Genomic DNA, 17,107 nt, shown 5'->3' with positions numbered 1-17,107 from the left:
TTTGATGAGACAAAAAAACAAACCCGCCGAGGACAAAATATATTTTGTGCCTGTTTTAAAAAACCCAATCCAAGTTGTACTTTTAGCTGGCAAAAAATATAAATATTAACCTACTGTATTTTTCGGACTATAAGGCACACTTAAAATCCTCTCATTTTCTCAATAATCAACAGTGCGCCTTACAACCTGGTGCGCCTAATGTACAGAATAATTCTGGTTGTGCTTACTGACCTCGAAGCAATTTGATTTGGTACATGGTGTAATGATAAGTGTGAGCACCAGATGGCAGTCACACATAAGAGATACGTGTAGACTGCAATATGACGACAGTAAACAACACCAAAACTTTAAATGTTCCATTGAAAATAAAGAACATTGCACACAGCATTCAAAAATCTGTCAAAATGTTTTAGTACGACTTTAAAGCCGCACTGCTTGATGGATTGTCGGCCCATTACAGCTACCCTAGTCAGAGATACAAGTATTGCTATGGTGCGTGTATAAGGACCGCAAAACATTGCCCATGAGCATACATATTATTTGGCGTTTGTTTCACAATAGTATGCAAAACCAACTTTTCTTTCCTTCTGGTACCTGCTGATGTGTATTTGAGATATGCATAAAAGTCCTGAAAATTTGCGAAGGTCCGCCACTTTAGCCCATGGCGATGCCGTAGTCGATAAGCTTACATTCATCCAGCCATCCATTTTCTACCGCTTATTCCCTTTTGGGGTCGCGGGGGGCGCTGGCGCCTATCTCAGCTACAATCGGGGGGAAGGCGTTTTCCACCCTGGACAAGTCGCCACCTAATCGCAGGGTATCTTCTTTTTATGGGGCATTCACCCTCTGCTGTTACCATTTCTAATATAAAGATGCGTAAAGTTCTAACTTATATATCAGTATGGAAGCGCTAAAAACTACCAGTGTAGTGGGTTTACATATTTCACCCACGGAACTTTAGTTATTCGAGAGTTCCAGTCAGACAGTTTTTCACGGGACACATTCCCGGCGTTTTTGTTGCACTAGTGAGCCACGGATGAGGAGATGCTGCTCTGTTATTTATCTAAAGGCCTACTGAAACCCACTACTACCGACCACGCAGTCTGATAGTTTGTATATCAATGATGAAATATTAACATTGCAACACATGCCAATACGGCCGGTTTTGTTTTCTAAATTGGAATTTTAAATTTCCCGCGATGTGTCCTGTTGAAAACGTCGCGGAATGATGACGCTTATGTTGATGCGTGCTAGTGACGTTATTGGTTGGAGCGGACATTTTATCCCAGCACGTCACTTCAGGTTCATGAGAAAAGGACGCAAAAGAAAAAAGCTCCGCTTTTGCTACCGGAGTTTTTGTTTATTCTGAAGATTTTGACCACTGATTTGCAATCACAGCCACAGGAGAGTAACCTGGCATCCTTGACCTCATTTTGGTCTGTTGTGAGGCACTGATACGCTGAAATAAGGCAAGTTGGATGAGACGTTTGCCTCAAGCCATCGGCGCCTTACCGGAGCTCAAAGCGGTTGCCTAGCAACCAAAAACTACGGCGAGTTTACAGCTGTTTTAAAGTGCTTCCAACGTCGCAGTGTTATAAGTTGACAGACTAACACCTCAAATTGATCTGTGAACAACACAAGGTACGCATTGTTGGAACAACCAAGTTAAACGTTTAAGACACAAGAGGCACTGACGTCATCGATCTGCCGCTATGCCAAAAGCTAAAGGGAAGACTGAAAGCCCGAAACCTTCGGTGTCAGCCGACACAGGACACAACTGGGACCAAGATTTGAGACTGGACACAGGACATGATGGGGAACAAGGAGTACTACTAAAAATACTCCTTGAAATGAAAGAAGAAATTAAAGAAATAAAAAAAGATCTGAAAAAAGCAATGGAAGAACACAAACAAGATGTGAAAAGTCTGCAGCAAAATATTGAAAGTCTGCAAACTCAAATCATCACCAGAAAAAATGAAGTCTCTGATATGTGCCAACAATTGAAGACCTTTCAAGAAGGTATGCGCCAACAAATGAAGACCCTTCAAGAAGAAAACTACATGCTGTGGAATGTCATAGATGAAATGGAGCAGGATAAACGAATGAATGATATCATCGTGACAGGGCACCGAATTAAACCAAGATCCTATGCGAAAGCTGTGACTAAAGAAGGTGAACCAGATGAAATGGATCTTGTCTCGGCAGAACAGCAAGTGGTCAACTTCCTGCAATCAAAGGAAATTGAAATCGACATTAATACCATCGAAACATGCAACCCACTGAACAGAAGAGACAACAACGCCACTCCAGTCGTGCTCGTGAAATTCGTAAACAGAAAATCTAAAATGGCATTGCTGAAACAGGGAAAGAAGCTGAAGGGAGCAAATGTGTACATGAATGAGCATCTCACTAAACGTAATGCTGGAATCGCCAAGAAAGCACGCGACTTGAGAAAGCAGGGAAAAATCCAGGGAACTTGGAGCGCCAACTGTAAAATCTACATCAAGCTGAATGGAGGTCCAGAAGCAAGAGTAATTGTTGTCAATGACATCAAAGACCTGGACAAATTTTAAGTTTACACAGCTTCCACAACAACGATGATAATGGACTCTGACAGAAAACAAGCACCTAAATTCAACATCAACACTACTACACTGCAAGGGACGACTAAAAAAGAAGACTTAGATTCAGGACAGCATCCATCTACACTTATAGAGATTATTGAAACAACATCAAATATTGTTGAGCAAGGAAATATGGAACTACAAAACTTCTGCAACAAAGAGCACAAAAACCAGGATTTGGAAAACGATATAGATCCAGATACAAAAATGTTTTCCGACATTAGTAATTGTTTTTACTACACAGATGAACAATACATTAGCATCATTAAAAGTGACAACAAATCGTCAATTATTCATTTTAATAGCAGAAGCTTGTATGCAAACTACAACAACATTAAGAACTTTTTGGAACACATCAACGAACCCTTCAAAGTGATCGCCATCACAGAAACATGGATTGATGATAAAAAAGGAATAGATTTTGATCTGGAAGGATATGAACTAAACTATATTAACAGAACCAACAAAAATGGAGGAGGAGTAGCTGTGTTTGTGATGAAGAACCTGAACTACAAAGTGGTAAAAAACATGTCATTTGCTATAGATAATATCTTAGAATGTATTACCATTGAAATATGTCAGGAGAATAGCAAAAACATAGTAATTAGTTGTATATACCGATCACTTAAGTCAAGTATAGAACATTTGAAGAATGGATCAAGGCAACTTACATGGACAATGGTAAAAAAAATAATTTCCTAATGCAGTGACTTTAATATTGACTTATTGAACCATAACAAGCAAAAGTTTATTGACAACTTCATTGATACAATGTACAGCATCAGTTTATATCCTAAAATCACAAAGCCAAGCGTGGCACAGGACACTGTGCCACGCTTATTGATAATATTTTTACTAATGATTTTGATAATAACACTACAAGTGGTTTACTTATAACCGACGTTAGTGATCATCTGCCAGTTTTTACAATATATGATGGAAACTGCAAAAAGAACACGGAAGACAAAAGGACATTTAAAAGACTGTGCACAGAGAAGAGGATGATTGCTTTCAAAATGGAGCTACAAAAGCAAGATTGGGACAATGTGTACAATGAAGAAGAGGTTGATGAAGCATACGAACATTTCTTAAACAAGTTCATAATACTTTATGACAAACATTGTCCATGGAGACAACTCAGTAGTAAACAGAGAAAGAATAATCAACCATGGATGACAAAAGGATTAAAAAATGCTTGTAAGAAGAAGAATCCCAGTGGGCACAGAGACGTTTAATGAACGTTGAAACAACATTACTTTCCCGTGTTGAAACAACGTTCGATTTGGGTTGAAAATGAAAGTTGGATCAACGTTTGAATACAGACGTTGAATCAACGTCAATGTTTCAACGTTGATTCAACTTTCAGTTTCTACCTAACAGAGACGTTTAATCAACGTTGAAACAACGTTATTTTCCCGTGTTGAAATAACGTTGGATTTGGGTTGAAAATGAAAGTTGGATCAACGTTTAAATACAGATGTTGAATCAACGTCAATGTTTCAACGTTGATTCAACTTTCAGTTTCTACCTAACAGAGACGTTTAATCAACGTTGAAAAAACGTTATTTTCCCGTGTTGAAATAACGTTGGATTTGGGTTGAAAATGAAAGTTGGATCAACGTTTAAATACCGACGTTGAATCAACGTCAATGTTTCAACGTTGATTCAACTTTCAGTTTCTACCTAACAGTGACGTTTAATCAACGTTGAAACCACGTTACTTTCCCCTGTTGAAATAACGTTGGATTTGGGTGGAAAATGAAAGTTGGATCAACGTTTAAATACCGACGTTGAATCAACGTCAATGTTTCAACGTTGATTCAACTTTCATTTTCTACCTAACAGAGACGTTTAATCAACGTTGAAACAATGTTACTTTCCCCTGTTGAAATAACGTTGGATTTGGGTTGAAAATGAAAGTTGGATCAACGTTTAAATACCGACGTAGAATCTACGTCAATCTTTCAACGTTGATTCAACTTTTAGTTTCAACCTAAGATCAACCAACCAATTATCAACGTAATATCAACCAATATATAAATACAATTAAAGACAACAAAACATAGTGCATATATAGCTCCAGGCTGAATCCTGTTAATGCAAAATTAAAATTAAGTACAAAGAAAATGGAGAATGTCAATCGATATAATTATTTATTTAGCCTGTGATGCCCATCCTATTCCGCCCCTCCGTCCAGGGGCATATTTCAGTTTATTTTTTATGGCAGCATGGACCATCGTTTCGGTCCCCTTCTGGGTATCCAAGACACTAGCTGTAAACAGGCAAAAAGAATACAAATTAATTAAGGGTGCATGTGTGTAAGCTTTCTACTCACATAGGTCCGCTGGAAGCCAGTTGCTCGGGTTGAAAGAAGTTTTTAATCCCACAATTTGCAATACAGGTCAGTAGCCACTTTTCAGTCGCTCAGTTTTGTCTTGCACAGTTCTCTTGGTCTCTCCGTCTCTCCAGTCTGAACTCCACTGCTGCACCCGGCCGCTCACTTGTAAGGACAACAGATGATTAGTCTAACACATACCACCTGCGCCAACTAATCATCTGACAGCTGTCTCTCAGCCAGCACACGCCACACCCCCGTCTGAGGGTGCACTGTCTCCAGTCACCCAGACGGGGTCGCTGACTTCCACTCCAACAGTGCGCTAATCACAATCCTCCTCCACATACCTCCACCGCCAGACTTAGGCCGGGACGTCGTCCGGCTGCGCTTACTCCCCCCCCCCACCCCCGCATGAGAGCGGGAGAGAAAGTCCGCCACAGCCATCTGCACCCCCGGCCTATGGACCACTCTGAAATGGTAGGGTTGTAAAGCTAGATACCAACGGGTGATCCGCGCGTTGGCATCTTTCATGCGGTGGAGCCACTGGAGAGGCTTGTGGTCCGCGCAGAGGCTGAACGGGCGTCCCAGCAGGTAGTACCGGAGGGCACCGACCGCCCACCGGATAGCAAGGCACTCCCTCTCCACCGTGCTATACCGGCTTTCTCGTTCGGACAGCTTTCTGCTGATGTATAGGATGGGGTGGTCGATACCCTCCTTCTGCTGGGATAAAACAGCTCCCAGTCCTCTGCCCGACGCGTCTGCCTGCAAACAAAATGGGAGGGAAAAATCAGGCATGTGTAGTACCGGCTCCTCGCAAAGTGCTTTCCTCACCTTCTCGAATGCCTGCTGGCACTGCTCCGTCCACTGGACCAGATCGGGAGCACCTTCTCGGGTGAGGTCAGTTAGTGGGCTGGTCAGGTCCGCAAACCGGGGGACGAACCTCCGGTAGTAGCCCACTAGCCCCAAAAACTGCCTCACCTCTTTTTTTGTCTTCGGGGTCGGGCAGACCGCAACTGCCGCGGTTTTGTCTGAGGCCGCACCTGACCTTCCCCCAAGTGGTACCCCAGATACTGTACCTCCCTCCGGCCAACCGCGCACTTCGCCGGGTTGGCGGTGAGCCCCGCCCGCCTCAGGGACTCGAGTACCGCCCCCACCCTCTGCACATGCTCCGCCCAGTTGTTCCCCTGGATGATGATATCATCCAGATAGGCGGCAGCATATGCCGCATGGGGACGCAGTACCCGGTCCATGAGTCTCTGAAAAGTGGCGGGCGTACCGAACAAGCCGAACGGAAGGGTCACAAATTGGTACAAACCTTCCGGAGTGGAGAATGCCGTTTTTTCCTTAGACTCTGGAGACAAGGGAATCTGCCAGTAACCCTTAGTTAAATCCAGTGTCGTAAAAAAACCAGCAGTGCCCAAACGGTCTAGGAGCTCGTCGACCCAGGGCATCGGGTAGGCATCAAAACGTGACACCTCATTTACCTTGCGGTAGTTCACACAGAACCGCACAGACCCATCTTTCTCCCCTACCAGAACTATGGGACTGCACCATGCACTGTGTGACTCTTCTATCACTCCCAATTCCAGCATGGCTTTTAATTCTTCCCGAACTACTTTGCGCTTGTGTTCGGGTAGTCTATAGGGCCGAGACCTCACCGTCACGCCTATGCTGGTCTCTATGTGATGTTGGGTGAGGTTCGTGCGGCCTGGCAGGGGGGAGAAAACGTCAGCAAAATGTTGCTGTAAATTGGCCACATCTGCTTTCTGTGACGGCGTCAGATGATTATCACAGCGGAGAAGGAAGGGCCGGGAGGAGGGGGGAACCTCCGGCCCCAGCTCCTCGTTCTCCGCTATCGCCGTTACCATGGAGACGGGTTCCGCTTCCTTCCAACCTTTCAGTAGGTTGAGGTGGTATATTTGTGTTGCCCCACCCCGGTCAGACCGCCTAACCTCGTAATCCACGTCACCTACTCGTCGTGGGACCACAAATGGTCCTAGCCACTTGGCAAGTAATTTGGAGCTGGATGTTGGGAGTAATACAAGTACTTTCTCTCCCGGTGAAAATTGTCTAAGTTGCGCCCCCCTGTTATACAGGCGCTGTTGACGTTCTTGAGCTTGGAGCAAATTCTCACGTGACAAGTGCCCTAATGTCTGGAGTTTTGCTCTCAAGTCCATGACGTACTGAATTTCATTCTTACTGGGGCTTGGACTTTCCTCCCAGCTTTCTTTAACTAGGTCCAGTACCCCACGCGGCTTCCTGCCGAACAATAGCTCAAATGGAGAAAACCCTGTTGAGGCCTGGGGAACCTCCCGCACTGCAAATAACAGGGGATCCAACCATTTATGCCAATTTGGTTTGTCCTCGTGTACGAACTTCCGAATCATGGATTTCAAAGTTCTATTCATCCGCTCCACCAACCCATCTGTCTGTGGGTGGTAAATGCTAGTCCGAATAGACTTGATCCCCAATAAACCGTACAGCTCCTTTAACGTGCGTGACATAAAGGACGTGCCCTGGTCAGTTAGAATCTCTTTTGGGATTCCAACTCGGGAGATAACTTGAAACAGTGCCTGTGCAATGCGCGGAGGCAAAAACTCGGACATGGGAAGAGTTCGGGGAAGCCATGGAAAACGACTTCCGGACGGCTTCGAAGCGATTCTGGACCACCATACGGCGCCTCAGGAAGGGGAAGCAGTGCACTATCAACACCGTGTATGGTGCGGATGGTGTTCTGCTGACTTCGACTGCGGATGTTGTGGATCGGTGGAGGGAATACTTCGAAGACCTCCTCAATCCCACCAACACGTCTTTCTTTGAGGAAGCGGTGCCTGGGGAATCTGTAGTGGACTCTCCTATTTCTGGGGCCGAGGTCGCTGAGGTAGTTAAAAAGCTCCTCGGCGGCAAGGCCCCGGGGGTGGATGAGATCCGCCCGGAGTTCCTTAAGGCTCTGGATGCTGTGGGGCTGTCTTGGTTGACAAGACTCTGCAGCATCGCGTGGACATCGGGGGCGGTACCTCTGGATTGGCAGACCGGGGTGGTGTCCCTCTCTTTAAGAAGGGGGACCGGAGGGTGTGTTCCAACTATCGTGGGATCACACTCCTCAGCCTTCCCGGTAAGGTTTATTCAGGTGTACTGGAGAGGAGGCTTCGCCGGATAGTCGAATCTCGGATTCAGGAGGAACAGTGTGGTTTTCGTCCTGGTCGTGGAACTGTGGACCAGCTCTATACTCTTGGCAGGGTTCTTGAGGGTGCATGGGAGTTTGCCCAACCAGTCTACATGTGCTTTGTGGACTTGGAGAAGGCATTCGACCGTGTCCCTCGGGAAGTCCTGTGGGGAGTGCTCAGAGAGTATGGGGTATCGGACTGTCTTATTGTGGCAGTCCGCTCCCTGTATGATCAGTGTCAGAGCTTGGTCCGCATTGCTGGCAGTAAGTCGGACACGTTTCCAGTGAGGGTTGGACTCCGCCAAGGCTGTCCTTTGTCACCAATTCTGTTCATAACTTTTATGGACAGAATTTCTAGGCGCAGCCAAGGCGTTGAGGGGTTCCGGTTTGGTGGCCACGGGATCAGGTCTCTGCTTTTTGCAGATGATGTAGTCCTGATGGCTTCATCTGGCCGGGATCTTCAGCTCTCACTGGATCGGTTCGCAGCCGAGTGTGAAGCGACCGGAATGAGAATCAGCACCTCCAAGTCCGAGTCCATGGTTCTCGCCCGGAAAAGGGTGGAGTGCCATCTCCGGGTTGGGGAGGAAACCCTGCCCCAAGTGGAGGAGTTCAAGTACCTAGGAGTCTTGTTCACGAGTGGGGGAAGAGTGGATCGTGAGATCGACAGGCGGATCGGTGCGGCGTCTTCAGTAATGCGGACGTTGTATCGATCCGTTGTGGTGAAGAAGGAGCTGAGCCGGAAGGCAAAGCTCTCAATTTACCGGTCGATCTACGTCCAGGCATTCGAGGAGCCATTTGCGGGGGAGACACAGCGTCCATGGCGGCCGGGATCTGAGGAGGAGAAAAAACAGGCTGAGTGTTTCTGAGTTTTGATCGGTGCGGCGTCTTCAGTAATGCGGACGTTGTATCGATCCGTTGTGGTGAAGAAGGAGCTGAGCCGGAAGGCAAAGCTCTCAATTTACCGGTCGATCTACGTCCAGGCATTCGAGGAGCCATTTGCGGGGGAGACACAGCGTCCATGGCGGCCGGGATCTGAGGAGGAGAAAAAACAGGCTGAGTGTTTCTGAGTTTTGTCCATTGCTGGCCTCCATCCCCCGGCTGCGCGCGCATCCTGCGCGGCGCTGGAACTGGGCGCTCCCCCGCTTCCGCAGCTTTTTCCTCCTTTCTGTGTACTGCCAGATGGTCCTCCGCTAGGGCCACCGCCGCGGGCAGGTCTTGTGGGCGGTGATATCGGACCCACGCTGAGGTCCGTGCCGGGATTGCTTCCATGAATTGCTCCAGGATCACTTGTTCCATCACCTCCTGCACCTGCCCGGGTTGTAGCCATCTGGTCGCCGCGTCTCTGAGTTGTTGGCCCAGGGCGAAAGGCCGCTCCTCCGGGCCGAGTCGCATTGTCCGGAACCGGCGCCTGTGATCATCTTTGGATCCTCCCGTCCGGTCCAGCACTGCGCGTCTCAAGTCCCGGTATCTCACCCTGGAGTCAGGTGGTAGGCTGAGTGCCGCTCGCTGCGCCTCTCCCGCCAGCAGCGGGAGCAGCCGTACTGCCCATTCCTCCTCAGGCCACGTGCATGCTCCGCCATTCTGTGCATCCCCACCGTTGCTAATGATGGCCTCGGTGCCGCAGATGACGTCCCTGCTCCGGCCCTCTCCGTCATGCCTCGCAGGATCTGATTTTGCTGCGCAATTTGCGCCTGCATCGCTTCCATCTGCCTGTGGTTGGCCGTGGAAACCTCCGCCAACAACTGACCCAGCGCCTCTATCAGGCTTGGTGACGACATTTTTTTTTTTTTTTTTTTTCTTTAAGTTCAAGTTGGGTGCCAAATGTAAGCTTTCTACTCACATAGGTCCGCTGGAAGCCAGTTGCTCGGGTTGAAAGAAGTTTTTAATCCCACAATTTGCAATACAGGTCAGTAGCCACTTTTCAGTCGCTCAGTTTTGTCTTGCACAATTCTCTTGGTCTCTCCAGTCTGAACTCCACTGCTGCACCCGGCCGCTCACTTTTAAGGACAACAGATGATTAGTCTAACACGTACCACCTGCGCCAACTAATCATCTGACAGCTGTGTCTCTCAGCAAGCAAATGCCACGCCCCCGTCTGAGGGTGCACTGTCTCCAGTCACCCAGACGGGGTCGCTGACTTCCACTCTAACAGTGCGCTAATCACAATCCTCCTCCGCATTGTGATTTACCCCAATCAAGTTAATGTAATTATTAAACACACACACAAACTCACCTGTGACTAAATCGAGCAGCTTCGTCTCGGCAAAGCTATTTTTTTCCCCCTCTCCCCTTCATGTTCAGATTGGACATTAATTCATTTGTCATGAGCCTGAAATTGAACACGCAAGTCATACATGCAGGCCAAAAAGTACGGAATGTTGCATTATTATAATTCCCGATCTAGCACTCATAGATTAGAATTTGGGTCTTACATCGCCTATTCTTAATATATATAAAGAGAAAGAGGAAAATACCTGTCCATGATGGTGCTTAAACAGCTCTTTAAGTCATATCCACCAATCTTTGAGAGCCTGGCTATCTGCAAATTTACAAGAGGATGTGTTTAGCATACACTGGGGGAAGGGGCTGGCAAACACATACATATACATTCAAGTATAGGGCCTGTTTTATTTACACGTGTTTTATCTACACAATTTCATAACCTGAAATTTCTATCTAAATACAATAATATTTCCGATGTAAAAACAGCTACACAATTATAATGTTATAATTACTTACCAGCAAATCTTTCTTGCTTGGTTGAGTTTTTATCAACTCGTCAAGGTCGAGTAGTTCCTCCACTGTCTCCAATTTCTGCACATGGAAGGACAGTTTTATCAAAATATTATCCTTTTTGGTATCATATGTATCATGGCAAGTGTACTATGTCGTTCCATATGCATAAACTGAAATCATTGGTACATTGCCTTGCATTAACGTTCTGCTTTTCAATTACCGGTAGTGGTACATGTACATAGACTTAGGGGCGGACCAGATGAAACGTGGGGGAGGGTATGGGGTTTTTTTGGGAAAAAAAGAGATTGTTTAGCAAAAACTGAAAAATAAATAGTTTCTTCTCCTGACGTATATATATATATATATATATATATATATATATATATATATATATATATATATATATATATATATAAAAAAGTTTGCTCCCGTAAGCTCTGCAAAAAAAAAAAGTTGGTTGCCTTCTTGTGCCAAGAGAAAAAAAAATGTACCCCCCAAAAATTTCTGCGCTCCGTGCAGTCTTTTATTGTCAATCATAAAACATCTTTCAACAAAATCTGTCTGGATATTTTAGTGTCATATATTTTAGTATACATGTTGGCCAACAGGTCAACAGTGAAACCATTTGGAAGTTTCAATACTTGACAAAAGCTCTTGTAATAGCAGTACTGGCCTTTTCAGTAAAATCAAAAAATAAGTAAAGATCATAGCATTTAATTTTACATGGATCCTTTTATGGGTGACCCGTGGACTTGCCTTTTGAGACAAAGCCTTGCTAACAAGTCAAACGAATTAAAAAATACCTGTACTTAAAATAAACTGGCAACATTAAAATGAGCCATCCAGACGGGTGTTTTGAAGATCAAAATCAAGAGGAAGTAAATCAATACAGTGACTGGCGCGGCTGTAAAAGACAATGGGTACAGAACCAAAAAAAATTGTTTGTTTTGTGTTAGCCTGGAAAAACAATTGTTTGCTTTTGGGCAGGTGGGGAAAAAAATTGTTGTCTGCTTGGGGAGAAAAAAAAAGTTTGCTCAGGTCCAGTTTATACAGTCAAAATAATTGTTTTCCTGCAACCCTCTTGTGAAAGGGCCAAAATTATAGATATAAATAACCAGTATTATCTCAAGGTACAAACCTGAATCTTTATGGACGTCGATGGTTTTCTTTGCAGTGAAATAGTTCGATTTCCAATTCAAATCTTCGCTCTTAGTCTCGCTTGCTGGACTGGAAAGGAAGTACTTCAGCACGCATGCGCACAAGCTTGGCTTTTAGTTCACGCTGCCATCAAGCAGCGGTTTCGTTGAAAACTGTCGCAAATGGCCGATGCGCGCAGAATGTTTGGCAAGTTGAATTGTACACGTTGAAACGACGTTGAAAAGACGATGTCCCCCAATGATGAAAACAAACCAGATTTGCAACATATGGTGTAGTGGGGTCAGTTGGTTGTGATTTGGGCGGGATATGGTTGAGTGACGTCGCGACGTAATTTCAACCTCACCTCGACGTTGAACTAAGGACGGGTGCCCACTGGGATACGTTATATAAAAAATGTATAATATGAATAACTACAAAGGCAGAAGTTAAGTACAAAAAGTATAAAAACAAGTTAACAAACATACTACGATCATGTAGAAAAGAATATTACAGTGAATTATTGGACAGGAACAAAAATAATATGAGAGCAACATGGGGCATTCTCAATAGCATTATTAAAAATGGCACTAAGAGGGATTACCCCCATTACTTCTTAGACGGATATAAACATAATGACAACATAGAGGAAGTAGTTGAAAGCTTTAATAACTACTTTGTAAATATTGGACCAAAATTGGAAGAAAGGATTCCAGACCCAGTTTCAATTGAGGACTATTATGATACCATAGAGCGAAATACCAACTCCATGTTCCTCAGTAATGTGACACAGGAGGAAATAGTTAAAATTGTGAAAAAATGTAAGTCAAAAACTTCAACTGATTGTAATGGAATTGATATGGATACGATAAAAAAGGTGATTGATGAGATCTCAGGGCCATTAATGTATATTAGTAACTTATCATTTCAAACAGGTACATTTCCAAACAAAATGAAAATAGCTAAAGTTGCACCAATTTATAAGACTGGTGATAAACATCTATTTACAAATTATAGACCTGTTTCTTTACTTCCACAATTTTCTAAAATCATTGAAAAACTGTTCAATAACAGATTAGAGAGTTTCATAAATAAATATAGAATACTCGAAGAGAACCAATATGGATACAGAGCTAATGTTTCAACTTCAATGGCTTTAATTGAAATCACAGAAGAAATTACCAATGCAATAGATAGTAAAAAATGTGCGGCAGCAGTGTTTATGGATCCAACTAAAGCATTTGACACAATTAATCACAATATTTTAATAAAAAAACTGGAACGATATGGCATCAGAGGGTTAGTCTTAAATTGGATAAGAAGTTATCTAACGAACAGGAAACAATACGTGAAGCTAGACGAACACACATCTACAATGCTAAATATTTCCTGTGGTGTACCTCAGGGATCAATACTAGGACCTAAATTATTCAATCTCTATATAAATGACATTTGTAAAGTTACAAGAGATTTACAGTTAGTATTATTTGCGGATGATACAACAGCATTTTGTTCAGGAGAGAACACACAGTGGATAATACAAATGATAACAGAAGAAATGAACAAATTAAAAAAATGGTTTGACAAAAACAGACTATCATTGAATCTCAGTAAAACTAAAATATTGCTATTTGGTAACAGTAAAAAAGAAAGTCAAACACAAATACAGATAGACGGAATAGAAATTGAAAGATTAAATTAAACCAAATTTCTAGGTATAATGATTGATGATAAATTGAACTGGAAATCTCATGTAAAAAATATACAACATAAAGTTGCAAGAAATACATCAATAATGAAAAAAGCCAAATATGTTCTAGACCAAAAATCACTTTATATTCTCCACTGCTCACTAGTGTTACCATATCTGAGTTACTGTGTAGAAATATGGGGAAATAATTACAAAAGTACACTTCATTCACTTACAGTGTTACAAAAAAGATCAGTTAGAATAATACATAATGTTGGATATAGAGAACATACAAACCCTTTATTTATTGAATCAAAGATACTGAAATTCCACGACATAGTGGAATTGCAAACAGCTAAGATTATACACAAAGCAAACTATAACCTGCTTCCCAAGAATATACAACAATTCTTCTCAACAAAAGAAGAGAAATATAATCTTGGAAAAAAATGTAATTTAAAACATTTGTATGCACGTACAACACTTCAGTATGTCAGTATGTGGAATTAAATTATGGAATGGATTAAGCAAAGCAATCAAACAATGTACTAATATGATCCACTTCAAGAAATTCTTCAAACTGGAAATGTTTACAAAGTACAAAAATGAAGAACCATGATAAACATTCTGATTTTACTCACCCATTCATTCTCAAAATAATCTGATTAATCTCATCATATGGAATAAAACTTACTTTACCAATTATGTATTTATTTGTATTGTGATTATTTATTACTTATGGAGTATACATTGTGAATACATTGAGAACAGGAAGTGAACAAAAGTTTTAGCAACTGTTATGTAAAGAAAAGGGGTAGGATTAAATAAGCTCTGCTTCTTCCTACTCCTTTTCGAACATATTGAAAAGAGAAACTGGAAATTGTGATGTATCATGTTGTATGCTTGCATGTTCGAAATAAACTCAAACTCAAACTCAGCACCACTCACGGCTAAAAGTCGTCCGATTTAATCGCATAATTACACAGTATTCTGGACATCTGTGTTGCTGAATCTTTTGCAATTTTTTCAATTAATAATGGAGACTATAAAGAAGAATGCTGTTGGTGGAAAGCAGTGTATTGCAGCTGCCGGTGTTTCTTTGTTTGTTGTGAAGCTTTAATATGGAACGGAGCAGTCAAGCGAACATGTTTCTCAACCACATATCAACCGTCAGGTTTCAGTGAGAAAATTGTGGTAATAAGTCGGCTCTTACTGGAGACATGAGCGGAGCTTGCGTCCTCCTGCAGCAGCTGTCAAAGAGGCAGCTGCGACTTTCTTGGCTCCTCCATGGCTTCCATCAGAGACACTGGCGGTCACCACACCCTTCCGACTTTCAGGTATGACTATTTAATCTCACTAAAACACTAGTAACACAATAAGCAGATAAGGGATTTTCCAGAATGATCCTATTAAATGTGTCTAATAACATCTGAGTCGCTCCCACTGCCATCGCCTTTTTTTTTCCTAGTGCTTCACTCTAACTTTCTTCATCCATGAATCTTTCATCCTCGCTCAAATTAATGGGGAAATCGTCGCTTTCTCGGTCCGAATCGCTCTAGTTGCTGGTGGCTGTGATTATAAACAATGTGAGGATTTGAGGAGCTCCACAACCCATGACGTCACGCGCACATCGTCTGCTACTTCCGGTACAGGCAAAGCTTTTTTATTATCGACCAAAAGTTGCAAACTTTGTCGTCGATGTTTTCTACTAAATCCTTTCAGCAAAAATATGGCAATATCGCAAAATGATCAAGTATGACACATAGAATGGGCCTTCTATCCCTGTTTAAATAAGAAATGTCATTAAAACAGTTAGCTCCATCTTTTGACACTTCTTCCACTCCCGTCCTTGCACGCTACACCGCTATAACAAAGATGACGGGGAGAAAACGCTGCCGAAGATGAACCACGTAAATAAGACCACCCGCAAAACGGCGCATCCAGAAGCGAATGTCAGAAAGCGACTTGAAGATGATCTGTAAAACATCATCCATGCAACATTTTGGTAAATAAGATGGTAAATGGTTGTACTTGTATAGCGCTTTTCTACCCCCTTTTAAGGAGCCCAAAGCGCTTTGACAGTATTTTCACATTCACCCATTCACACACTGGTGGCGGGAGCTGTCATGCAAGGCACTAACCAGGACCCATCAGGAGCAAGGGTGAAATGTCTTGCTCAAGGACACAACGGACGTGACTAGGATGGTAGAAGGTGGGGATTGAACCAGTAACCCTCAGATTGCTGGCACGGCCACTCTCCCAACTTCGTCACGCCGTCACCAACAATTTTGGCCAAAGAACCACCATTACATGTTATGTAGACCAATGGTCCAACACCACCGGGCCGATTGGTACCGGGCCGCACAAGAAAAAAAAAAAAAGATAATAATAATAATATATACTTTTTTTAAATTATTAAATCTACAGAAAAATACAATATATACATTATATATCAATATAGATCAATACAGTCTGCAGGGATACAGTCCATAAGCAGACATGATTGTATTTCTTTAGGAAAAATAAAGAATAAATGCCCCTCGAATCCCCCATTTTACTTGTTTATGCGAGAGCATTTTAGTTGTTATGTGAGAGCATTTTACTTGTTTATGTGAGAGCATTTTACTTGTTTATGTGAGAGCATTTTACTTGTTTATGTGAGAGCATTTTACTTGTTAATGTGAGAGCATTTCACTTGTTTATGCGAGAGCATTTTAGTTGTTATGTGAGAGCATTTTACTTGTTTATGTGAGAGCATTTTACTTGTTTATGTGAGAGCATTTTAGTTGTTTATGTGAGAGCATTTTACTTGTTTATGTGAGAGCATTTTACTTGTTTATGTGAGAGCATTTTACTTGTTTATGTGAGAGCATTTTACTTGTTTATGTGAGAGCATTTTAGTTGTTTATGTGAGAGCATTTTACTTGTTTATGTGAGAGCATTTCAGTAGTGTATGTAAGAGCATTTCAGTAGTGTATGTGAGAGCATTTCAGTAGTCTATGTTAGAGCATTTCAGTAGTGTGTATAAGAGTGTTTCAGTATTGTTTGTGAGAGAAAAACATTTCAGTTGTTTATGTGAGAGCATTTCAGTAGTGTGTATAAGACTGTTTCAGTAGTGTGTATAAGAGTGTTTCAGTGGTGTGTGTGAGAGAAAAACATTTCAGTTGTTTATGTGAGAGCATTTCAGTAGTGTATGTAAGATGTAATTCTGAATAATGTCCCTAACGGCCCCTCATATGAATAGACCCACTCATCGGAAGTGCGCCTTAAAATCCAGTGCGCTGTATGGTCCAGAAAATGCAGTCGTCATAAATTTCATGTCTTCATGTGGGCTGAATCAAAATGAGTTTTTTTTTTTTTAAATACCTACACTAATTGCAGTTGTTGTCATCATTCTGTCCACACAAGTGCTGCAGAAAAGT

The 17,107-nt window shown here is 42.7% G+C and overlaps 1 long non-coding RNA gene across 2 annotated transcripts; it reads right to left on the bottom strand.

Moving 5' to 3' along the window:
* Positions 1–4,767: 4,767 nt before the first annotated feature.
* Positions 4,768–12,277, bottom strand: LOC133569791 (uncharacterized). Of its 2 annotated transcripts, none has more exons than XR_009809909.1 (5): positions 12,000–12,277; positions 10,865–10,939; positions 10,600–10,664; positions 10,359–10,454; positions 4,768–4,896 (listed from the first exon to the last, which is right to left on the bottom strand). It is a non-coding gene; the product is annotated as an uncharacterized LOC133569791 (long non-coding RNA). The 2 variants fall into 2 exon arrangements; XR_009809910.1 differs by having other exon boundaries at positions 10,600–10,660.
* Positions 12,278–17,107: the final 4,830 nt, after the last annotated feature.

This window comes from Nerophis ophidion, linkage group LG02 (genome assembly GCF_033978795.1).
Source record: "Nerophis ophidion isolate RoL-2023_Sa linkage group LG02, RoL_Noph_v1.0, whole genome shotgun sequence".
In the NCBI taxonomy this organism is placed as follows: Eukaryota; Metazoa; Chordata; class Actinopteri; order Syngnathiformes; family Syngnathidae; genus Nerophis; species Nerophis ophidion.
This window is presented reverse-complemented; position numbering and strand designations above follow the sequence as displayed.